This window comes from Lissotriton helveticus, chromosome 2_1 (assembly GCF_964261635.1).
Source record: "Lissotriton helveticus chromosome 2_1, aLisHel1.1, whole genome shotgun sequence".
NCBI lineage: Eukaryota > Metazoa > Chordata > Amphibia > Caudata > Salamandridae > Lissotriton > Lissotriton helveticus.
Genome location: NC_136059.1, coordinates 2108916432 through 2108942248, shown reverse-complemented (window position 1 = coordinate 2108942248; position 25817 = coordinate 2108916432).

The window sequence follows — 25817 nt, the reverse complement described above, 5'->3', positions numbered from 1 at the left end:
ATGTATTTAGACACATTTTCCAAGGAACTGTTGATGGCCGAAATAATCGGACTGCCAGGTGGTACTTGATTGTCCTTGTGGATTTTGGGAAGTAAGTACCAAGAAGGGATGACAGGATAATCCTTCTTGAGGTACTTGAATTCCTCATGCGTGAGCAGGCCCGCACTCCTCCATGCCTGTAATTTCTGATGTTGTATGGCCCACGCATTTTTGACAATCTGTAGATTGCTCTTTCGATAACAGGAGATATCATTTAATTGTGAATCCGCTTCTTGTATGTATAAATCCCTAGGCCACAAAACCACATTGCCGCCTTTATCGGCCTGTTTAACGATAACATTGTGGTTTTGTTGGAGTTTCACAATCAGTTGTTTATAGCATTGGTTCTGCTTGGAAATGTGAAACTTACGTTTGTTGGTGGCAGTATAGAGAATTTTAACATCGCGGACCACACTCTCCTGGAAAGTATCAAGATTGTCATGGACCATAACAGGCAAAAAAACAGATTTTGGTTTGAAAGGTGTTACCTGTTTTTCCACTTGGTCCAGAGGAACATCCCTTAAAGTTCCCATAGAAGACTCATTTTGTAGGTCCCAGAGTGTATCAAAGGTCGCTTGGCTTTGGCTTCCAATCAAAATGGGACTGGACGGATTGGCAGGTTCAATAGTCTTTTTCGGATGTAATTCAAAAAATTTTTTTAATTTAAGTTTTCTGGTGAACCTGTATATATCCATTCTCGTGTCAGTATAACTCATATTGCTAGGAGGGCAATACGAAAGTCCCAAATTAAGAACCGCAGTTTCTGCAGGAGTAAGTTTGATGTTCGAGAGGTTCATTACTGATTTTGCTTTTGCTTGCGTGTCTTCCGTTTGTTGCGATTCCAACGTCCCCCTCTTCCCGGGTCGTTGTCGCTTGAGCTTCCGGGCACGGCATTTCCGGCGCTGCCCGCGTTTGTAGTTTGCCCGCTGTTTTTTTGTTGTTGTTGCTGTGCACGGGGCTTGTGAGACCTTAGGGTTTCGCGTCGGTCCTGGCACAGGCAATCGACCTCCTGTGCCAGGGTGAGCTTGGTAAACCCCAAGGTTGTTGCACAGTTGGAATCCGATTCGGGTTCACTTTCTACAGCTGAGCTCAAGCTGGAAAAGGAGGTGGCAGCCTGCAACGGAGCTACATTTTGTTGTCCTGCAGCCAAATTCTGACGAGCTTTAGATTTAACTGCATCGTACCTCTTAGCAAAAGTAAAGACTTGTCCATTAAGGTAGTCGATTCTATCCCTCTCGAACTTAAAAGCTTTCCTTTTTTTTATTATTTCTTCCTCCTTTGTCAAACGGGACATCATATCAGTTCTCATTTTGTTAATTGTGTCAGTAACTTCCAATTTGGAGATTTCATCTTCAAGCTTGTCAATTTCAATCTGCAACTTGAGGCGATCACTTTCAGCATACTTAACTAATATACGTAGGTATACACTCGAGCAGTTGAGGTTGGCTTCTGCCCACTCCGCTAGCATAGCCGGATCTGGGTTTTCATAACTGGGGGCCGTGGTGCTTCTAAGCCCCCTGGGCACACGACCAACCTCCAAGTAGCGAGTAAGAGAACGATGCTCCCACCACTTGGACTGCTCTGCCCTCATTGCGCGTTCCAATTTTTTAAATAAGTCACGAGTGGTGTTAGTTCCAATGTCCTGCGTACTGGATGTAACAATGCTGGACCCCCCAGCCGGGGAATCCAGAAACATGGAATCAGCTGCCTGAGCTCGATTTCGCAGTCTGTCGGCGGCCATACTTTCAAAGCGCTATTGATATGGCTATTGTCAGAAATCACACAAACGGCACACTGATAACTGGAGATGAATGTCCTACCAGTGGCCGCGCACACTTCCCTCTGCTGTTTCCAAGGTGTTCTCCCGGGTTCAAACTCGGATCCGGTCTCCGTAGCAAAGGAGATGAAGGAAATCCGGCTGCTGTCCCACCGGAACACATCAAAGGTAAAACAGGGGCGTTGCGGCGTTCTCCTCGCCGGAGACAGTAACACTCCCAGGTGAAAACCCAGAAACAGCTTCCTGCCGCGTTGCCCTTATAGGAAGGGGTCTAGCTCGTACCTGGAAGACGTGGGTACCGTATATGAAGGAAATTGTCGCATAGAACTGCAAACAGCAAGCCAAACAAGCAGTTCGAATATTCAGCAACAAGGAGCCGACCCAAAAGGTGCTGGTGAAAGGTGTCTTTATTTCATAAAAGCCAGCGCTGCCGCCATGACGCGTTTCGCCTCCAAGGAGGCTTGATCACATGACAAACTACGTGCATCAAACCCGGCCATTTAAAGTGACAATGCAGTACCTCGTGGAATAGAAATGGAAAAAATACATCTTCCAAACAGTACAAAACTTTTGCGGCTAAAATATATATCCAGCGGAAAAAGATATATATATATCTATACTACTATTATAAAGAGAGAACTTGCACCTTTTGGCAAGGTAAACTCGGGAACCACAGCGCCAATATACACACCCGATACATCTATGAAAATGTCAGGGTGTGTAGATGGACATAGGCTATATAAATAAAAATAAAAAAGTAAATAAAAAAAATTAAGTTTGAAAACAAAGTAGTCCCCTGAAAGTAGCGCCGGCCGGGACCTAGCGCTGGCCGCGCCGCGACGTGCGTGATGACAGCGACGGGACGTGCGTGAGTTGACAAAAGGTGTAGTTGAGCATGCCGTGATGATTTGAGCATGCCGACTTCACAAAAGGTGTAGTTCATACACCAGTATAGTTTCGCTGGTAGAATTTAAGGGTTATCAGTGATTTGAGCATGCCGTGATGATTTGAGGATGCCGTGATTATCAGAACTACAGTAGCAGACGGCATTACGTCACTCTGTAGTTCTGAGAACGGCGTATCACATGAAGATGCAATGTTTCGTCCTCCTGCGATTTATGTGGCGTTTTAAGAGGCGATACATACACAGGGCAATGAGCAATAACGAGATCTGAAATATACTCTCCCTAAAGATGTGCTTTGAGTATGAGTTTAGTAACAACGCTGCATTTTGAACACATGGCCAGGTATCGGGACTACAGAAGATGACGGCATGACGTCATTCTGTAGTTCTGTGATTTGTTTAGTGTATAAAGACGCCACGATTCCTCTATCTGTGGTTTATGCTGTGAAGAGGGTAGTAACATACAAATTGGGCAATACCTTCAGAGAGGAGATAATGAGAATGGATATTTTGCCGATAAACATGATTTTATGGTGATTTTGGCACACAAAGGAAAAATAGTCCCGCGCTGGTGTAATCTATACTACTCTTACTACTATACTACTATTACTATTACATGAGCGGGAGTGATGAGCGGGAGTGAGTCGGGGCGGGAGGGGGGCCTGGTCCGTGTCCGTGCATGGGCATGCACGGACAATGTCGGGGCGGGCGGGGGCCTGGGCGGGCGGTTGGCCCTGAAGCCTCATTGCCCCCAGGCAACGCTGGGGCGGGCTGCTAGTATATATATATATATATAGTTTTTTGGGAATGCGTAAGCAACAGGACAGGCCGGTGCCGCCGAAGACTGCCTTGGGTATTGGTTCCTGGAGAATCTCGAAAATGGATTGTCTGGGACGCGATGGACTTTACATCAAGTAGCAGGTATGAGACATAAAACCCACTGGAGGGTAAAAAGACAATTATACATAACAGAAACTACAGTGACCACAAAACCTAGCGAGGGAGTGTAACGCCCACTGGATAACTGATAAAAAAAGAAAGAAGTGATGTAGTTCCTGGTCATACCTGGTCTGAATGGCAGCGGCGCAACCCTTTGACAAAGTTCACGAAGAACGAACGAAACATGTTAGGACTACTGACTGCCTTTTGATTAAAAAGATGCAAACTTCATCGTGGTGTGCGGCTACTTACTTTCCTATCCCTGGGAAGGTGTTTGGGTGAATATATATATATATATATATACATATATATATATATATATATATATATCGAAAAGTGTAATTCCCTCTTCGAGAAATAACAGCGCAGGACACCTTAAGATGCTTAGTTTAGTTTATTAGCAAAGGTGAAAGCTTCCTTCCGACGCGTTTCGCCAGTTAAGGCTTGGTCACGGTGAAGCCAAAATTGTGAAACTTCCGTTTACATACATAAATCATGAAAATAGAAAGAGGACCCCACTTGTAATCGTAACGGTTTCCAGGGCAGACATTTTGTGATGGTGTTTCCACAATTTATCTTAAAACATTCATAATTTCTTAAGTTACATTCAAAGACTGCAACATAAATCTTGTTCGAATGGTTGGTAATTCACTCAATTACAGATTTGCGGGTCAATATGCCATTATTTACACAATTATAAATGTTCGTATTGCAAGAACCCTGCACATTCGATATAGCACCTGTGCCAGAAAATAAATACATATAGTTGTAATTCATTCATTGGAAAGCGTATTATAACCACTATTGCTCCTGCTCGAATTCATATTGTGAAAAACTGCAGGCTCGTTGGATGGCCACATCACCGTACTATTTACATGACTCGTGTCTATTAAAGTCCAACCCCAGTGGGCATATAATTCACAAAGATACTTGCATCACGCCCAAGTGGGCAAACCCACAAATGTTTTGTCCAGTACTGGGATGCTGTACCAACCACTCGAAATTATAGGAACTCTTTTGCAACTTGTGTCTGGTCCATCACATATTACGATTATTCCCCATGGAGTCTTGGTCATGATTCAAAAAATAAGTTGAGAAATAAAGGAAAAACATTTTTTGTGAATAGAGTAAAAAGGAAATATCATTCTAAAAAGAATTTATTCGTAATATATACAATTTAAGTCTCACATGCTGCCCGACCACAGGCAGTATTACATTGTCCTGTTTTTACATTTACAGTTTGCTTGTTTTAGCATTCTTCTAGATTAACCCAGGTGTACAATTAGTTCTTCGCTGGGATTTGAACCTACCGGATATAGGATTTCAAAGTCTATGATATATTAGGCTCCAAAATTCTCAGTTCACGCTGTCTATCACCTCCTCTCACATTGGGTCTTACTGCACCCAAACCTATATATGCCAACAGTTTATCATTCTGGCCATGAACAGTTTTGAAGTGCCGAGCAACAGGATATTGTTCATTGTTGTTCCTAATTGCTCTTTTATGTTCCAGCACTCTCTTCTTTGCTCGATGTATGGTACTGCCTATGGAGTACTTTTAATAAAGAAAATACCAAAGGGCCTTGACTCTACTCAATTAAATGGATGTTTGATAGTTTATTTGCATGTGTGAGTATGTGTGTGAGTAACTCTATGGATGAATGTCGGTGTGTAACAGGATGTATAGCTGTATGAGTACATATGATGAGTGAGTACATGTATGAGTGACTATATATAACTGTTGGTGAATGAGTAGATGTGCATGTAGATGGTGGAATTACTGAATAGGTCTTTGTAACTGGTATTGGTATCTCCATTTTTTTGAACATTTTATTTTCTATTTTTAAATGTGTGTATCAAGGGTTATATTACGCTGAGAGGAGGTCTGCCACTCTTTCACAAGGATGATGTCATCAGTGATGTCCTTTGAGATGTCATCAGTGAAGACATGAGTGATGTCACTGACCATGTCATGAGTTATGTAATATGTGACGTCATCAGCAGTGCATTGGAGGCGCGCGAGTTATAGGTAGCTGAACTAACTATAACGGGGGAATTACAATGGTTTTGTATGAGTGAAATGTCCAGCTAACTATCACATGTGTGAAACCTATGGTTTTTTCAGTGAATTTCTATGGTTTTTTAAATGCTAATTCCTACCTATAACGTGGCTGAAACTTATGTTTTTTTCAGCGAATTTCTAAGGTTTTTTAAATGCTAATTCCTAACTATAGCGTGGCTGAAACCTATGGTTTTTTGAGTGAATTTCAAAGGTTCTGTAAATGATAATTTTTAAATGTATCAATTTTTATATGTTTTATACTAATTTACTACATTGTTTTAAAGTATTTATTTTTAGATATTTTATTTTTTAAATTACATTACATATTTTAATATAAATTGAAAAAAAATGTTTTTAAAAATATTGAAATTGTAATCTTTATTTTTTTATTTTATATTTTTTAATTTATATTTATATAGCAGGCAATTTTCAAGTGAAACCAGTCAATGTTAGCCTATGGAAGGAAATTCAAGTTACGATTAGAATTACTTTTCAGGATCAGTAGTGGACTGAAAGATGCAGCACTGAGGTCTCTCCTGATAACAGGTGAGTAAAAATCAGAATTCGTAGTTCGGCTGATTTTGGAGGAATTTTTTTAAACTTCCAAAACTCCACAGTTAGAAAAATGTCCAAGTGAAACCAGTCAATGTTAGCCTATGGAAGGAAATTCAAGTTACTGTAACTACGATTAGAATTACTTTTCAGGATCAGTAGTGTGCTGAATGAATCATAACTGAGGTCTCTCCTGGTAACAGGCGAGTAAATCGAAATTCGTAGTTCGGCTGATTTTTGAGGAATTTTATAAAAACTTCCAAAACTCCACACTTAGGGGTCCATTATGATGTCGGGCGGATTGCCTCCGCCAGGCTGGCGGTAGCCACCGCCGGCCTGGCGGAGGTAATCCGCCCGACATCCATTGCCAAATCCCCCCCCCGCAATACTAGGATGGCGGGGGGGACCGCAGCGGTGAAAATCACCGCCCGCCTGTTTTCCGCCCCGGTGGCCTTGCGGCCGGGGCGGAATATGTTTAATATGGTGGCGGTGTCTGTTAGACACCGCCAGCCATATTACAATGCGCATTCTGGCACGCCTTTCCGTGGCGGCAATGCCGCCACGGAAAGGCAGGCGGAGTCCCCCTGCAGGGGCCCGTTGCGGGCCCCCAGGGACTCCGTGGGGGTGGGGGGTGCACATGGGGGGTACCTATGGTACCCCCCTGCATTTCAATGCACAACATAACAGGCACCTCGCGGTGCCTGTCATGTTGTGCATTGAAATGCACAACGTGCACTTTACACATGGCAGCGGGCGGAGATTTCTGCTCCGCCCGCCGCAATAGCACCCATACAGGATGCGCCTGCCTGTGTGGCGGGCGCATCCTAATGCCCTGGTCGGGACCCCCGCCCTTAAGGCGGGCGGTCCCGAGTCCCGATGTGATGGCGGGCGGACTAAGTCCGCCCGTCATCATAATGGACCCCTTAGAAGGGAAACCAGTCACTGTTAGCCTATGGAAAGAAATTGAAGCTACTGTAAGTATGGTTAGATTTACTTTTCAGGATCTGTACTGGGCTCAAAGATGCAGCACTGACGTCTCTCGTGATAACATGTCAGTAAGTCGGAATTTGTAGTTCGGCTGATTTTAGAGGAATATTTCACTCAATAGTGAAGGAAGGGGGTGGGGCCTGAGGTGACATGTGTGCAAACATGCCCTGTGGTGCGTTTTAGGTTAGGGAATTAATTCCTCTTCAATCCTGGGGTCCCCTGTGAGCCAACTAGCCCACCAGGTACCTCCAGTATGCTCCAGGGAGCTGAGTTGCAGAGAGGTGTTCAGAGGGCTCATCCCCTTTTTACAACACTCTGCAATGCAGGTACCTGTTGGACTAGTTGGCCCCTAGGGGTCCTCTGGATTGAAGAAGAATTAATTCCACAACTTAAAACGTGCCACAGGGCATGTTTGCACACATATCACCTCTAGCCCCGCCCCCTACCTTCACCACTGTTCAAACATGCCCCGTAGCGTGTTCTAAGTTGGGGGATTAAGTCCCCTTGCATACTGGGGGTCCATGGGGGCCAACTAGCCCACCAGGAACCTCCAGTATGCGCCAGGGGGCTGCATTGCAGAGAGGTGTAAAAAGGGGCGTGGCCTCATTACACCTCTCTGCAACACAGCCCCCTGACGTGTTTGCAGAGGGGGAACTAATTCTCCTTGCATACTGGGGGACCCTGGGGGCCAACTAGCCCACCAGGAACCTCCAGTATGCGCCAGGGGGCTGCGTTGCAGAGATGTGTTCTGAGGCCACGCCCCTCTCTGCAAAGCAGCCCCCTGGCACTTACTGGAGGGCTAGTTAGCCCCCAGGGACCCCCAGTATGCAAGGGGAATTAGTTCCCTCTCTGCAAACGTGCCAGGGGCCGCGTTTGCATAGAGGTGCAGGGAGGGGTCATGGCCTCCTCCCAATCCCGTTTTTTTTTCTTTACTTTTAAGAAGGGGGGCTGTGTAGCCCCACTTCTTTTTCTTTTTTTTTGGCCCTGGGAACCCCATCCCCCAGATCCTTCCCCCAATTTTTTTTTTTTTTAAATCGGGAAGGGGGCTGCATGGCCATTCTCTGCCCCGGGGACCCCATCCCCCGGGGCAAGAGCCTTTTTTTATTTTATATTTTAATTGGGAGTGGGGCTGCTTTGCCCCCCGCCTGTGGCCACCTTTGGCTCCGGGGCCGGCCATTTTTAAAATGTATTTATTTATATTTTTGGGAGGGGGCCCGAGTGGAGCCCCTCCTGGGCCACTTCTGGACCCGGGGACCCCATCCCCCAGGACTGGCCCACTCCGTTGGGTACCGTGGGGGGACCCAAGTCCCCCACAGTCCCTGCCGGCTCCCCGCATCCTGCAGGAGCCGGCTTTGCTTTTATGCTTGGGGAGCAGCTAACATGCTGCTCCCTCTCTTTCAAAAACTAAAGCAGTTTGCTTTGGTAGTGTGGGAGCCGCGAGGCTCCCGCCCTACCATAGCAAACAGCAGTGTCCCGGGGGTAGGCACCCCGGGACACTGCAGGAGCCGGCCCTGGGGGGTGTCGGACCCCAGGGCCATCGAGTGCTCCAGGAGTAGGGCCCCTCTCAACAATTGTAAAGCGTATGCCCAGACGTAGGTCCCGTACTCACTTTGACACTGAACTCAGGTTAGCATGGCTGATTATAGGTGGTACCCTGAAATTAGTCCCAGAATGCTTGTTTCCAGTCCAAGGAAAACAACGCTTTTAGTTCGGACAGGATCATGTCTGATTTGCATATGGCTGTATCTGAACTGTAGTGGTGAAGTGAGTTAAAGAACTATGATGGATTCAACCAAGATCTGTGAGTGGGGGTGAGCATCTGAAGGCTTTCGGCAATCCGTCCATCATCTCCTTCTGTTTGCTTTGCTCACCATATGTGGGCAAGGTATGCCCAGACCTAGGTCCCATACTCACTTTGCCACCGGATTCAAGCTAGCTTTGCTGATGAGGGGTTTTACCCAAAACCTGTACCAGATGCCAAAACTCTGTTTTACCTTACAGTCACACAAAACAGCAAAGACTATTGGCAAGGAAGGATGCAACACAGACCAGGTCTTAGAGAAGTTAGAGAAGTTACCATTCACTGTTGCTGAAATATCTTTAGCAGATTGGATGATCCACAGCTTTATTTATCTTACAATATCGAGATTCCACTTTCAATACTGTCTGCAACACCATCAAGTAGACTTTTGAATCACCAGGGGAAGGGTATGTACATGACTCATAGATTTTACCTTTTAGATTTCACTGTAGAAATGGCGAAACTGACGTTTTTTGGAACAGCACAGATTGCGAGAATACTTTAGGGCATTCCTTAGTACGTAGGGAAGTGTCACTGCACTGTGCATATAATGTGTCTGTAGCCAACTTATCTTGCTATTGGAAGGGCTCTCCAGCTGCTGTGATCTATCCAACCTTCATATTGCTTTCTAATGGGAGTTATTTTATGTTGAACTATCAGACTTGCTGCGGTACGAAACCAAGAATTTCCTACCTGGTGACGGTTTCTGCGGTCGTGACCTGTTGTACCCAAGTATTGTTTCCGCCTGCCAGTACTTTTAGACGGGGCAAAGCTGTGGCCTTTGATTAAGCTTTCAAATGTCTACTTTGACACCTTAGGCAGACTGAAAGCTGCTTTGTTCCAGAGGATGTGTAATTAACATCTGCAAGGGAGACGTTTGATCTTATAGTTGCAAGGTCGTCTCCTGAGCACTCTGCTGAAACTTCGAGGTTGCAGAAAGCATGTTGATAATTGGCCGCAGATAATGGGGAGTAAGATCACCTGGCAGGGATTCTTGGCAGATCACCCACCATAGGTAAAACTAGGTTCAGGAGCATTCGGTAGAAGTACACTAGATTATACTGTATTACGCTACCAATATGCTAGCATTTTTTATTGTTTTAGCACACTGGTGGAATTATTCATTCTCTCCACTGTTCTTGTATTGCTATTTATGCTAATATGTTTCATTCTATTAGTAATTGAAGTGGAAATATTTTACTCAAGAAACTCACAGCTTGAATAGATATTGAAACTGCTGGTTTTGTATTTCTTGTATATTACCTTTGGGTATGCATGAGAGTCTCAAATAAAACGTTCTAGATCTGTTACCACAATTCCATAGGGAGTCAGAGTTGTCATGTTCTGAGGTTGCACACACATTTGTTAACCTGTAAGATTACGGGTGCAAATGGTACACCGTGACGTAGTAGGACTATAGGTCAACATTAAGTATGGGCGAAATTTGCGGTACACAAATTTGTGTATAAGCGAGTTAGCGGTCCGCAAAATCCGAGAATTTGTACAATTTTTTTTATTTTTGCGTGTTCGCGGGGCGCTTTGCGTGTTCGCCGGGGTTTTTTCAACCGGACCACGAAGTTACCCATTCGGTCGTACATGGGCGCGGCCATCTTGTTTTTAGTGTTCGCGTTGCGTATTTCCATTTCCGGGCGCTAGTTGCATGCTCGCGTTGGGCATTTCCTACATGCGGGGTGCAATTACGTGATGGCGTATCACGCAAACTTACCCACTTTGTCGCAATGGGCGCGGCCATCTTGTTTTCCATTCACTCCTATGGTTCTAGCCATGCTTTTTCCATCCTCTTTTCATCTCTGCAATCCTTTGCTTTTTTGAACTTTTTAAAATCTTTTTTAATCATTATCTATCACTTTATTTTTCTACATCTATATTTTGTGTTTTTTCTACTTTTCCTTACTTAATTACTACTTTTTCCTCTCTCTCTCTCTTCTTTTCTTTTTAATTGACCTTTTTCCTCTTCCTTTTTTTGTTTTTCAGAACCATGGCAAAGGGAGTCGGCCCTAGAAAGGCGAAGAGTCCCGTACCCCGCAGCCGGCTCCCTTGCGGGCGCTTAAGGTCGGAGGATAGCACAGCCCGGGAGATCTTTAGTGCGCTGGAGGTGGCCTCACTTATCTTTTATGTGCAGCGCCACCTCCCGAAGACCATCGCAGCAGGCAGCATGCCCGGTACAGGGTATGGCCTCCGGGAGCGTCGCCAGCTCTGGGCTAAGGTGTGCCGGGCCACGTTTAGGGAGTCGGGGTTCCGGCGCACCTACAAGCAGGCAACGCACCGGTGGTCAGACATCCTTGACCGGGAGCAGGACCTGCTCGACCTGCTAGACATTGAGGTCACTGGGCTTGGTGAGTAGCTATTTAATAACTACTTTGTTTTCTTCTGCTCTGTGTTATATTGCTAATATATGTTTTTCCCGAAGAGCAAGAAAGCTGCTGATTCGATTACATTGCAGGTAAATTAATGTTTAAATGGATCACTGACATAATATCGACGGACACTATATCGAGTTCCTAAAATATCGTTACCAAAATATCGACTACAATTATATCGACTTCCTATACTCATTTAATAAATTACAAAAATATCGTGGACAAAATATCGACTACTCTAAATATCGACTACACTAATATAGATTAATATAGGGAGCAAAAATATCGTTAAAATGAAAATTATAATTCACACTACAAAAATATCGACAACATATATATAGACAGTCAAAATATCGAAAATATATGAATATCGACATTAGATTTTATACATTTTATATATTTTTTTTATATCTTGCTTTCTTAAACTATATACACTTCAAAATACGTATAAAATATATATAAACATTTGAAAATACACATTAAATGCTTGTAGCTTTTTTCCAACACATTATCTAAACATTGCAGCACATACATTAATAAATACTAATTATTCTACAAATATTACAACATTAAAAATACATATTTAGAAATATAATAAAATATTTACGGCATTCAAGGCTGCATCCCTCTCAGTTTTGCTTTCTCACAACAAGAAGCCAAGCAGTTAAATCTAAAAAAATTCAAACTAACCAATAAAATGCTCCCTTTCAGAAAACATCCAATCAAATGAATGAACACATTGTATACACACTATAAAAGGAGTACATTCCTACAGCCAATTCCTGCTGGCAAATCTATAGAAAAAGGAGGCTACACTTTGACAATGTTATTCCAGAGAATTCTACTACAGAAAGCAATACTTCTACATAAATAAAGCAAGTACGTTTTCGCTAATTTTTTTACTAAACAAGTGCTAAAGTCGAAAAATAAATATGTGTCTTTCTCGTGAAAATAAGATTTATTTTTCTACTTTACTATTCCTTCTACAAACATTTATAAAATTCATAAAATAACCTATCACAAAATCTTAATCACTACATACTCATTTTAATTATATATAAATGTTTTGTAACACACTAAATACATTTCTTTGCAAATCTTTAAAAATATCCTTTTCTGCTTGATTCTATTTTCTTTACAGATATTCACAATACATAACAACTTTACTCCACCTATGGAAAATAGCACAGTACTTAAAAATGTAGGTATATAGGGTGGCTTCCTAAAACGCACTAAAATGTTAAATAATTCCTATAATAAACGTTTTTTCACTTATATATTCTACATAGATATTCAGAATAATTCCTAATTGAACTCCACCTAAGGAAAAAACTACAATATTCTATCAAGTAAGTATATCTGTTGACTTCCTAAAACTCACTAAAATGTTTAAGCCTTTTAGTAAAAAATATTTTTGTATTCTATCTTCTTCACAGATATTCAGAACACATCCTAATTATACTGCACCTAACTCAAATACTACAGATTTCTAACAAGTAAGTATAACTGTTAACTTCCTAAAAAGCCCTAAAATGTTTATGCCTTTGTCTAAAAAATATATTTTTACATTCTATCTTCTTCACAGATACTCAAAATAAATCCTAATTATACCCCAACTAAGGCAAACACTACAACATTTTACCAAGTAAGTATATCTGTTCCCTTCCTAAAAGTCACTAAAATATTTAAGCATTTTACTAATAAATATTTTTCAATTCTATCTTCTTCACAGATATTCTGAACACATCCTAATTAAATCCCATCTAAAGCAAAGACTATACAATCCTAACTAGTAAGTATCTCTGTTAACTTCCTAAATTGCCATTAAAAGCTATCTACTAAACACCTTTCCCCTACAAAAATCAACAATTATTATAAAATAATAACTAATCACATTCTTACTCTTCTTACCAACAGAAACAAAAGAAGAACATACAAGAAAGATTTTGAAAACAGCTTTTCAGCATTTCTCTACACTAGAAAATACAACTGTAAGTATAAAATGTAAAATATAAATTTCTAACAAGCATATAGAACTGTATTTGACTTTAAAATATTTTTCTTACTATTTTTCCCTAGCTAAAATAATAGAAAAATGACAGAAGGAGCTGAATTTGTAATGTCACAAAAAAATAAACTATTGCTATGCTATATGGGCTATGTTTATAATCAGGAAAGACAAACAGGAACAAAAGTATTTTGGACATGTACAACATATTATTCAAATAAATGCTATGGTAGGGCTACTACTGATGAAGCAAATGTATTATCTACTAGAGAACACAACCACCCCCCTAATGTCACAGAAATAGAGATCAGGGATGCTTTAGAAAGTATCAAAGAAGCAAGTACAGGGAGTCAGAAACCAACAACACAGATCCTAAAAGAAGAACTTTTGAAAATTCCTAGCCATGCTTCAGGTCAACTGCCATCAATTCACTCCCTAAAAAGGACAATTGCACACCAAAAAAGACTCACTACTACAACTGAACCTAACCCTACAACATTTGAGGAAATTGTAATTTCACCAGAAATGAGCATCACACATAATAAGGATAAATTCATCCTATATGACAATGAAAGCACTACAAACAGAATAATTATGTTTGCTACTGCTAGTAATTTGAGGAAACTACAACAATGCGAACACTGGATGATGGATGGTACTTTTAAACCATGTCCTAAACCATTCTACCAACTGTATACCATACATGGATTGTACCATCATACCAATATCCCATTTATTTACTGTTTGTAACCTAACAAACAACAAAACACATATACAGAAATACTAAATATAACAAAAAACGAAATCAATATTTATTTCCCCCAGAAAATAATTATTGATTTCGAGCTAGCAATGATTAATAGCATTTCCCCACACATCAATACAAGGATGCTATTATCATTTTAACCAAAGCATATGGAGACATCTCCAAAAGTCAACACTAAGCATCCTATATGCAACAGATAGCAATTTTGCATATCAAGTAAAAAAATTAATAGCACTTTCCTATGTCCCTGTAACTGATGTTGCAGAACATTATAATATACTAATAGACAGTCCATACTATAAAAAAATACGAGGATAAATTGCCCCCACTTCTAGACTACTTTGAAGATACTTGGGTGGGAAGGTTACATAGATCTGGACACAGACGACAACCTAAATTCCACATACCCTGGTGGAATGTCTATCTAAGTACATTGAATCAGGTGGCTAAAACCAACAACAGTGTGGAAGGATGGCATAATGCTTTCCAAGCTACCACTAACAGAGGAAAACCCACCTTCCACAATCTAATACAATCTTTACTAAAAGAACAAAGCTACCAAGAACTACGCATGGAACAATCTGTAACAAAAATAGGGCCCAAACTAACAAAACAAACAAAACAAATGTTTCAACTACTTCAAAGCCAGGTTACACTATATCCTTCAACAAGAGGTCTAGAGTACCTATCCCTAAAAGCAAAATCTCTTCTATAAAATGTCCTTAAACAAATTACTATACAGTCAGATATATACAATATTTTCATATTTTGGTATCATAAAAAATATTACATTTTTGTACTACATATTGAAAGTTTTACAAACAAATTTGTAAACAAATATGCAATATTTATTATAATATCAAGCTTCACAAAAAATCAACAATGTACATTTCCCACCCAAATAATATAATATAAACATACTTACAATTTATGTCACTGAAGAAGACGTAATACATCCATTTAAAATCCATCCAATCCTTTGTCAATGCATTACAAACCCAATTATCGAACCATTAAAAAACCCGAAAATAATTAAAAAAAGAAAAAAACGCTCCAAGGAATGCCAAAAATTAGAGTGTGGTACCTTTTTAATAAAAAGTAATACCCACACGTAAAATTACATAAAAATAGCTCCAGTAACACGAAAATAAACAAAGTGTGTAGAGTTAATTAAAAAAACGAACATACACACACTTTGTTTAAAAAAAAAAACGCATTGTCTTCTCCAAGTCCATTCCAAACGAATACCCTTAAAAACCCGAAAAATATAAAAAATAGAAATAAACACTCCAGGAAACCACGAAAAAAGGAGAAAGAGTTTTAAATATTACATTACAAAGTAATACACTCATTTCTAAAACAAAACGCTCCCTTCTCCGGAAATAAACACCGTAATACCGGAACCTGTAAAAAAGCATTCAGAAAACAAACCCACCCACATAAAATCCATACATGTCCAAATAGAGATATAAACATTAATATAAAGCATTAAAATACACATATAACAACATCCAAAACATTAAAGTATACTACGTGTCAAACACACACGACACCGCGGTTAATTTTTTTATTACCTTTAACATAGCAAAACAACTAGTACATACACACATTACTACTACAAAACTATAATATACACTCAAACACTACTATTCTGTTAAATATATAACTTAAAATACACCTTACCTTCCTGAACGCGACGCGGCTTCCAACCGCGAGCTTCTCCAGACCTGAATGTAGCAAAATAACCTTACGCGGTAAAAAAGTAGTCCCCTTTAAACAATATTAGAAAGTTAAACATACAAAATACAATGTTCCCAGTGTAAATAAAATATATAAATGCACTTATTATTTTATACACTATTATGTAACACATATAAAAATATTATTTTTTTAATATCCTTTAAAAAAATTATTAAATAATATTTGTATAATAATATTTAATATTAATAATATAAAAATATATTAACATTGCTATAAATACATTAGAAATAACTTTGTGTGAATTTATACATATTATATTTATTTATTAGTTGATTTAAATAACTCTACAACTATATTCCATTTGTAAATTCATAATATAAATACTTAATAAATATTAATTATTAATATTATTAATAAAACGTATATAATAAATTGTAAATAAATGCAATGCTGAATATAAATGTGAATAAATAGTTGTACCTTGCATATAATTTTTTATGTTAAATGTTATTATTTACAATCTTTATAAATTAATTATAATAATTAATATAATATATGAATTATTATTATTAATAATGTAAAACATGTATATAATTTGTTGAAAATTACTAATGAAACATTATATCCAACTTACTAAATAATGTACTATTTAATATATCATTATGAATAATGTTTTTCCTCAAATATATATATACATGTAATAATGATTATTTGTTTCACTTTATTTAATTTTGAATATTTTATTTAATATGTACCAATTTTTGTTACATTGTATTTACATGTAAATTATAAACATAACTATGTAACTGCTTATTTTTTTATATTTATGTTTATATATGACATATATATTTAATAATATTAATATCTTATATATTAACATTATTAAATAAATATAAAATTTACTTATAAAAGCATTATTTTAAATATGTTAGAAATGTTACTATATTTAGAAAAAATATTTGTAAAAACTCTTTATCATTTATTGTTAAAATATAATTTAAAAAATGTGTGCAGAAAAGTTTACAGCATTTATGAACATAAAAAAATGTAATGTAATATATAATGTGTAACTACATAATTGTGTACAATAAAAGAAATACTGTATACTGTACTCTACATATTATAAATCCAATTTGTCAATAAAATTCTTCTAAACCTCCATGTCTACTTATTTTTGTTAAGTGCATAAATTATTAAAAATGTATATGTATTAATTATGTTCTAATATGTAAATTTCAAACAGCATGTACCATTACATATATCATGAAAACAAAGAAATTACTTATAATTTTTTTATAATTTTTTTTATGAGATACATATTTTACATATATATACCACACTATTACCACTTCATTAAAATTACATAAATAAATAATACAATTATGTAAACTTACCCAATTCAAATCAGTAGTCTAAAAAATTCAAATATATATCATTAATATTACTGGACACTAATCCATTGTAATTCACTATTCCAACTCCAATCTATAAAATATCTGAAAAGGTGCTGGACCTTGACCCATTATAATTTACTATTCCAACTCCAGTCAAACAAATATCAGAAAAGTTGCTGGACACTGACCCATTATAATTTACTATTCCAACTCCAGTCAAACAAATATTAGGGAAGGTGCTGGACACTGACCCATTATAATTTACTATTCCAACTCCAGTCAAACAAATATCAGGGAAGGTGCTGCACACTGACCCATTATAATTTACTATTCCAACTCCAGTCACACAAATATCAGGGAAGGTGCTGGACACTGACCCATTATAATTTACTATTCCAACTCCAGTCAGACAAATATTAGGGAAGGTGCTGGACACTGACCCATCATAATTTACTATTCCAAATCCAGTCAAACAAATATCAGGGAAGGTGCTGGACACTAACCCATTATAATTTACTATTCCAACTCCAGTCAGGCAAATATCAGGGAAGGTGCTGGACACTAACCCATTATAATTTACTATTCCAACTCCAGTCAGACAAATATTAGGGAAGGTGCTGGACACTAACCCATTATGATTTACTATTCCAACTCCAGTCAGGCAAATATCATGGAAGGTGCTGGACACTGACCCATTATACTTTAATATTCCAACTCCAGACAAACAAATATCAGGGAAGGTGCTGGACATTGACCCATTATAATTTACTATTCCAACTCCAGTCAGACAAATATCAGGGAAGGTGCTGGACACTGACCCATTATAATTTACTATTCCAACTCCAGTCAGACAAATATCATGGAAGGTGCTGGACACTGACCCATTATAATTTAATATTCCAACTCCAGTCAAACAAATATCAGGGAAGGTGCTGGACCCTGACCCATTATAATTTAATATTCCAACTCCAGTCAAACAAATATCAGGGAAGGTGCTGGACACTGACCCATTATAATTTACTATTCCAACTCCAGTCAGACATAAATCTGGGAAGGTGCTGGACACTGACCCATTATAACTTACTATTCCAACTCCATTCAAACAAATATTAGGGAAGGTGCTGGACACTGACCCATTATAACTTACTATTCTAACTCCAGTCAAACAAATATCAGGGAAGGTGCTGGATACTAACCCATTATAATTTACTATTCCAACTCCAGTCAGGCAAATATCAGGGAAGGTGCTGGACACTGACCAATTATAATTTACTATTCCAACTCCAGTCAGACAAATATCAGGGAAGGTGCTGGACACTGACCCATTATAATTTACTATTCCAAATGCAGTCTGACAAATACCAGGGAAGGTGCTGGACACTGACCCATTATAACTTACTATTCCAACTCCAGTCAGACAAATATTAGGGAAGGTTCTGGACACTTACCCATTATAATTTACTATTCCAACTCCAGTCAGGCAAATATCATGGAAGGTGCTGGACACTTACCCATTATAATTTACTATTCCAACTCCAGTCAGGCAAATATCATGGAAGGTGCTGGACACTGACCCATTATAATTTACTATTCAACTCCAGTTAGACAAAAATCTGGGAAGGTGCTGGACACTGACCCATTATAACTTACTATTCCAACTCCAGTCAAACAAATATTAGGGAAGGTGGTGGACACTGACCCATTATAACTTACTATTCTAACTCCAGTCAAAGAAATATCAGGGAAGGTGCTGGACACTGACCCATTATAACTTACTATTCCAACTCCAGTCAGACAAATATTAGGGAAGGTGCTGGACACTGACCCATTATAATTTCTATTCTAACTCCAGTTAAACAAATATCAGGGAAGGTGCTGGACACTAACCCATTATAATTTACTATACCAACTCCAGTCCGGCAAATATCAAGGAAGGTGCTGGACACTGACCCATTATAATTTACTATTCCAACTATAATCCCAAAAATTACATAGAAGTTGCTAGACCCTAACCAATTATAATTTACTATTCCAAGTCCAGTCAAACAAATATCAGGGAAGGTGCAGGACACTGACCCATTATAATTATGTATTGTTGAAATAAAATCTAATTTTGATTATGTAATAATGGCAATTATCATCAACAACTTGTTAATTTATTATTAATATTTACCCATTTTTTAAATTTTTGAATTTTTTCAAACCAAACTTTCTTTTTTTAAATTTTCAAACTTTAATAATATATTATATAAAATGTACTCACATTTTTAACTTTTTCAAATTATATTTAATATAAATTTCAAATTTGTTTAATAATTTAAATTTTTTTAATTAAATTGTATGAATTTATAGATAATTTTAAATTAAAAAAATATATATATATTTTCATACATTATTTAAATATTATATAAAATGTCCTCAAATTTTAAACTTTTGTAAATTAAATTTAATATAAAGTATACATTTTTTTATAATTTAATAATTTTTTAATAAAATTGTATGAATTTATGGATCAATTTAAAATTCTTTATTAATGTTTCTTTTTTTATAATTTTTTTTTTTAATATCATTTTTTTCTCCTAATTTTTAATAATTTACCCCACAGGCTTATACCCTAATTCCCCAATATCCCACTCAGAAAATATGAAATTTTAAAATATGTATAGAAAAAATTTTGATTCACAATTTAAAAAAAATAAAAAAATTCTATTTAACATTTCATCAATTTATTAAAAAAAATCCTTTATATTTTTAAAATACTCCCCACCCTTATTCCCTAATAACCCAACATCCTGCTCCTAACCATGATATATATTTATTGTAAAAAAAATATTTAGAGTATATTATTTTATTTATATTTTTAGCTTTATATTAATTTAATTAAAATTATATAAATATTTTCCAAACATTTTATTCAAATATTTTTTTAAATTACTCCCCACCCTTATCCTAATAACCCAAAATCCCGCTCCTAAAAATTTAATATCTATTGTAATTTTTATATAAAATATTTTAAATTATTAGCTTAAATTATACATGAATTAGATATTCTTTTTATTATTATCACTAATTTTTTTTAATTTTTATAAACATATAGGGCCCGATGTAGGTGGCCATTACCGGTCGGTAACGGCCAAATTCGGCTGTTACCGACCGGTAAATGGGTCATTGAGATGTAGGGGACCATTTTTACAGAATTGGTAAATTTACCGAATCGGTAAATTTACCGATTCTGTAAAATACCGAATCGGTAATTTTACCGATTCGGTAAATCTCACATGTAGGTGGCACTGCAAACAGTGCCACAGGCCTTTAGGAGTCGGTATTTTACCACCCAATCCAATTGCGTGGTGAAATACCGAATCCAGGTGTGCATGCAAATCTGTGCATGCACACCTGTGCCATGTTCCACACAGACATGCCCTTAGGGCATGTATGTATGCCACATGGCACACATGCCTGTAATTGGGGTGCCAGAGGGTGTCAAAGTGACACCCCCTGCACCCTTGCAAAATTCGGTATTTACCGATTCGGTGAATACCGAATCGGTAATGCCCATTGATTCCTATGGGCTTCAATGCCCATAGGAATCAATGGGCATTACCGATTTGGTATTTACCGAATCAGTAAATACCGATTCCCTCCGATTCGGTAATTAATTACCTACATCTGCCCTCCTCTTTTTTACCACTTCTTAAATACCGATTTGGTATGAATCGGTATTTAAGAAGTGGTAAAAAAGATTTACCTACATCGGGCCCATAATTTTTTTATTTTTTTTATAACATTATTAACAATCGATATTTATATTATCGATATTTTTGACAAGACTAAAAAATCGATTTTATGACTAATAGATATTTTTGATTCGATATTTTTGTTAACGATATTTTTACACTGTTAATCTTAATGATATTTTTGTACTCGATATTCTACTATTCGATATTTCCATATACTCGATATTTTTGATTCGATATTATGTCCTAACGATATTGTGAATTCGATATTGTGACCAGTTACCATTCAAATAGCTTCTGTGATTGCAGGTGCTCGCCTGCTCAGTGGCATTACTACTATGCTAACTTGTTTGCAACTTTGTGCTCATTTGGCCTGATTATGTATGAGTGTAGTACTTTACAGAACTGTGTAATGCTAGAGAGACTAGAGACTCAAGTCTAGTCCTTCCTTTGTACTCCTGCTGCCACTAAGAAGAGATAGTGGTGGATTGATAGGTTGAGTAAATTATGACTTGTTATTTAGTAGTAGGACATTATTTAGTGGTCTGCAATTATGATGACGGACTGTGTCTGTCACGTCGCGTGCTGCTGAGTGCTGGCAGTCGTGGTAGAACCTTTTTTGTTATTGGTTTAGTTAGTGATTTACATAACTTTCCAAGTAGACAGTCTGCGAGTCCAGCAATACTGTACCATCCTCCTAGTTGACCAGATTAGATAGGTCAATACATGTAGTACAATTGTTGGTAATTTGTTTCCCCGAGATAATTTTAGATTGTGGTCAAAGAAATCGAAAATTTTAAAAAACAATCATCCATGTTTGTGTTTATTTCATGATCATCAGCACCTCCCAGGGGCAAGATGACGACAGAGATGCCGGCGGAACAAGGTGGGCAGGATCGGTCCTCCGAGGTCTCTTCTGCTGGCCCCAGTAAGTTGTTCTGTTGTTAATATTAATAATTATACTTCCCTAACTTTTACAGCACCAATGTATTCCAAACTGTTTCCTAATTCTATTTTTTACAAAATAGTCTTTGATCTTATTGTAGACTGTTTCAACATTCTTATCCTGCCTCTACTATCACTCTCTGTGCTACTACTGTTTATTATTATTATGAGTTGGTCTGTGTAGGTAGCTAAGCTTGCCCAGTCGGCAAACGGTGTTAAACAAAACTCTGATCCAGCAATAGCTCTAGGCACTGAGTGCAGTCCTCTGGGTTGCCCTTGCTGTCTATTCTAGTCTTCTTAATGTTAGTGCTTTGACAATTTCCAACAAAAAAATGTCAATGTCCACCAAGAATAAGCTAGTAGTTGGCTTTTTAATTTGATAGGAGCACATGCCATACCGCTAGTGTTTCAGGGACTATTCTGCACATACAGAAGTATGGACAAGAGAAATAGGACATTGTTGATGATAGGTGCAGTTCGACTTTCTACATACCTCAGTCAGAACAGAAGTTGAACCCCCAATCCCCTGACCAACTATCTAGTGTGTCTGACCAATGATTATACGACCCAGAAAAACAGAAGAAGACTACAGAGTCACGGAAGCATGCTTGCAAAGTGCAGTAGTGCAACTGCAAACCCTTCCGCTCACTAACTCATGAACAAAAACCACACAGTGTTTTTAGTTTTAAAGTTTGATTTTCAAATAAGAAATAAAAAAACAATTTCTTTATTTTTAATAGCGCAGTATTACCAGCGAGCAGTGGTGATAGATGATGTTAAAGTTTAAATACCCTTCCCTAGAATATACTTCAACTTAACACATCTAATTATTATAGTAACTGTGCGGGAGCCCTCACCTTGTTGGAACTTCAAGTACTGGTGGTGAATCTGAGGAGTAGGTGGTGAAAATTGAAAAGCTCTTGCTGGCAGAAGGGCAATGGAATCTTCTGTCTGTAATTAGAAAAATGGTGCACGTTAAAAAGCAAGCATTCATCAGTTGTGCCAAAAAGTGTTGCATGTTATGGCTAAGCATATAAGTTAACACCCTCCCCAAAACCGTGACTTTTTTTCAGTCCCAATAATTAAAAATTGTTTATGTATTAACATTTTCTTCCATTATGAAACGAAATAGGCATCTAAAATTATTACATGTTTTTTCTAGGCGTCACAACATCGCATGCGGCACCTACCACCACCATTGGCGGGGCCAGCAGCGTGGAGGCGTCCACTCCAGGGGCGAATGCGGCGGCACCACAAGTGCCACCAGGAGGAGCTGCTGTGGGGGATGGCTCAGCAGCGGTGAATGGTGGTAAGTTATTATACTCCTTACTTACTGACATTTTAGAGTAGGCTCGCAAAGGTGTGTATGATGTACTGTACAGTAGACAGTACACTAGTACAAGTACACTGTACTGTTAAGAACAGTTACTAATTTAGAACTACATTTTTGCCAATCACGGAGAAGACAGTCACCCTTGACTTAGTAATAGCATTAGCGGCGGTAGTTCTCGAGTAAGCAATGGCCCCCTCTATTTGACTTCAACTCAGCTGTGAAACTTTTATCGTGAAGTCAAGTCAGATCAGGTGAACTTGAGGGATGTGATGAACTAAAAGGGAAAGAAGGATGTAAGGAAGGACGAGCGAGTTGTAACATTTCTGACTGTAAAGAATGATACATGTTTTTGAATGCATGTAAAGGTGGCTGATAGGAAGGAATCAGATGCATGGCTGATTGAACCAAGGATGGTTGGAGGAGAAAGAAAAGATGACTGCCTGTGTGGGTCAATCAGAAAATGCATGTGTGGTGTGCATTGCAATATATCATTTGGGTGAAACTCAAATGCAAGTCAAGACGGTGGTTTACCAAATTAAATAAAAAGGGTGTTAGTTGGTTGTTGAGAAATAGTAAAGTTGGTCCACTTGAGACATTAAGAAGAATGATAGACGTTTACTTTGGAAGCCTGGATGGTATCTTCTTCCTCATAGATAGCAGAGGTGTATGTAGAGCAGACGCTCAGTGGATGAAGAGTGTTACTTTGAACAGCATGTCCGTGCCAGAGAAGCAAAGCAGAGGAAATCCTAATACTAGAATTTGTGATTGTTCAGAAATACTCCCTTGACTAACAGTACAGTAGTTTACTTTGCAAGCACAGCATATATTGTGTATGTATTGTATAGTTCACATTATATCAAGTCAAGTCCCTTCCTCCGACAATTATGGGTACTACACTCACTCCCTATGTTAATAATTTTCTTTCAGCTGTGTCAATCATGGGTGGCTTATCGCTGTTGTTCACTCAATCTATCAAAACAAAGCACCTAAAGTCATCCATAATATAAGCAAAGATCATGTGATCGGCTGGATATATGATCAGAAATGAATAATCTTCTTTTTCCTTTTGTAGTAGTCAAGGCCCGGGGGGGCAGTGCCAAATATAAATTACATTAAGCAGTAGCCCTTGATGTAACCGAGTATGGCCAATGCCACCCCTATAGAAAAGTAAGAGCTTCCCTATCCCCACCTGCATGTACTGCTTAAAGTAATGCGAGTCTGCGTCATCATGGCTTGTGTCTGTTTTTCTTGGGTGCAAGCTGACTGAGCTGGCATTATGCCGGCTACCAAAAGTTCACGTACAAGTAATTGTTTTCACAAAACAAGAGAAAAAAAGAAGACTGGTGTACTCTCTGACTATGTAGTGAGTCCATAGTGCTGCTGGTAGAAATCCTGAAACTCCCACTAATGTTACAGGTCTACAAAGACGGCGGAAAGATACATGCCAAAATGTTATACTGTGCTTGCAAGTTGCTAGTGTTACTGTGAGACAACTTTCTGTTGAATTATTTTGTGTTAATGTTAAAGAGTATTGGTTACAGTATTTGTCTTTCTTTCTTCATATAGATGCTCCACAAAAACTCAGCCGGAAGGAGATGGTTGTCCGAAGCTGGAGGCCATTTGTGGCGAATATCGGCGGCTGGTGGTTCGGGAGCAGGAGGAGGAGGCGGCAACAGCTGCATCCTCCTCCAGTGCCCCTGGGTCCACCAGCCAACAGCCTCCAGTGGTACGGCGCCGTGGTTTGACAGCCTCCCGCCACCGCCGCGGAGCAGCAAAAAAACAGCAGCTGCCCCCCAGAGCCTGGATGGCACGTCAGCGCCGTCTCCGCCGGAGAGTGGACTACCTGGCTGAGAAGCTGAAAGCGCCAGCTCCAGGACCTCGGTAAAGAGATGCGGGACCACCTGTCCACAGGACACCGCCAGAAGTGACTGTCCCTTGCCCCTTTTTTAAAGACTGTTGGGGGGGGATTGGGCGTTGGGGATTCAGAGGGACTTTTTGAGGGACATTCCTATGGACATTGGTTGGGGTTAGGGAGGGCGTGGGTTGGGTATTTTGAATAGTTTATTTTTGTTAGGGGAAATATAATTATTTATTTTACATACTTCAACATAGTGTACGCGTTCTTATTATTTTGTGGGGTGGTGGGCGGGGGTTACAGTATGTTTGGTTTCCTCAAACTTACCAGCAAGAATTATCTAAAACGTACTAAAATTTACAAAAGTGCCACTAACAGAGTTAGTGAATTCAATTGCCCTACTAGTACTTTACTAGTACTACTGTCAGTCTCTCCTCTCCTCCGAGTCCTAGCCCATTATTCTACGTCCCCAAAATGCTTATCTTACCTGTGATTCGTGTTTGAGAATAGAGCTAGGCACAGCGCTGGCTGCATGGCAAATGGCGATTACGGTTGCCCATGAAATCCATCCAGGACAGAAATTCCATTGTTGTGGTGGTATTAGGAGTGATACCACACTAGCGGTAGCAGTATACG